Consider the following 2,095-nt stretch of genomic DNA (forward strand, 5'->3'; position numbering starts at 1 on the left):
GAATATATTCATTCCGCATTTTGTTTCTAAGTGTAAAGCCACTCATCCACCTAATCATTCTCATCTCGGCAACACTTAACTTATTATTATGCTTCTCTTTTAAAGGCCAACATTCAGCGCCATAGAGCATTGCAGGTCTCACCACCGTCTTATAAAATTTTCCTTTCAGTCTTAGCGGTACTTTTCTATCACACAAAAGGCCCGAAGCATTCCTCCACTTCAACCAACCAACTTGAATTCTACTATTAACATCCCCATCTATATCACCATCGCTTTGAACAACGGACCCAAGATATCTAAATCGTTCACACCTTTTAATAATTTGATCACCCAAAGTCACACTTTTGTCACTACAACTACTACTACTAAAATTACATTCCATGTATTCAGTTTTAATTCTATTTAAATGAAGGTCATTAAACTCCAATGTAGACCTCCATATAGAGCATCATCAGCGAAAAGCATACACCAAGGAACATCCTCCAGTAAATGTCCAATAAGACCATCCATAGCTAATGCAAAAAGATATGACCTTAAAGTTGATCCCTAATGTAATCCAGCTGAAATAGGAAAGTATTTAGTTAATCCACCTTCTGTTCGGACAAAGTAACAACTCCAGTATACATATCTTTATTGACTTCATTATAAACCATATCAACACATTTCTTCTCTAGAACTATACAAATGACTTCACTTGGAGCCCTCTCATAAGTTTTTTTCTAAATCAATAAAAATCATATTTAGATTCTCTTTATTCTCTTTGAAGTTCTCTATCAAACCTCTAAATAAATGTATAGCTTCCATAGTAGACCTGCTCGGCATAAATTCAAATTGGTTATGAGAAATATTTGTAACGTGTCTTAACCCATGTTCAATTATCCTCTCCCATGATTTTAAACTATGACACATAAATTTAATTCCTCTATAATTTGCACACTCTTGTGCATCACCTTCATTCTTAAAAAATGAGACCAAAGGACTCTTCCTCCACTTCTCGGGCATTTTTTTAGTTTTTAAAATAATATTAAGAGTTTATTAAGCCAAAAAACTCCAAATCTCCTAAATATTTCCGCACTTAAATTGTGAACTCAATAAGTCCTACTGACTTTCCACACTTTGTTTTCTTTAAAGTCTCCTCAACTTCTTTTTACTAATATGACAGTAACAATAAAATATTTTATTATTATTAATGATATTAAGATCACTAAGGTCGATCGTATTTTCAAAAACTTCATTGAAAAGTTTATCAAAATAGCTCACTCACCTATGTTGAATATCTTCCTTAAGAAAAACAATTTTTTTATTTTCATCTTTAATATACTTTACTTGAGTTAAATCTTTATTTTTTTCTCTTTGTTATGTTTGTTTATACATATTTTTTAACACTCTTTAGTATCTACTCTATCATAAAGATCATTAAAAGCAGAATTTTTAGAGTCACATATTGTTCTTTTAGACTCATTGCGGGCCGTTTGATATTTTTCCCAGTTCGCTAAGCTTTTACATTTAAACTAATTTTTATAACATAACTTCTTATATTTTATCTTTTCTTGCACATTATTGTTCCACCACCAACTATTTTTATTTATAAAAATTTTTTCTTTTGATTCTCCAAGCACATCTTTTGCTACTTGTTTAATAGTGTTTGTTACTTTATCCTACATAACATTTGCTTCTTCATGAATATCCTAAATTTTGAAATCTTGAATTTTACTTATAAAAATAATTTTATTTGTGTCTTTTAAGTTTCTCCATCTAATTCTACGATGATGAGTCCTAGTATTTTTTAGTTTACAACTCTTAATCTTAAAATCTAGAAGTAATAAACGATGTTGGGTACTTAAATTTTCACTTGGAATGACCTTACAATCTTTACAATCGTCACGTTCTCTTCTTCTCATAAGAAAATAATCAATTTGTGTTTTATTAGATCCACTCTTATAAGTAATAAGATGCTCATCTCTTTTCTTGAATAAAATATTAGTAATAAAAAAATCATACGCTAAAACGAAATCTAAAATAGTTCTACTTCTTCATTAGTTACTCCAAAACCGTAGCCACCATGAGTATTTCTAAGCCACCATGAGTATTTCTA

The sequence above is a fragment of the Phalaenopsis equestris genome, unplaced genomic scaffold, assembly GCF_001263595.1.
Source record: "Phalaenopsis equestris unplaced genomic scaffold, ASM126359v1 Scaffold000002, whole genome shotgun sequence".
In the NCBI taxonomy this organism is placed as follows: domain Eukaryota; kingdom Viridiplantae; phylum Streptophyta; class Magnoliopsida; order Asparagales; family Orchidaceae; genus Phalaenopsis; species Phalaenopsis equestris.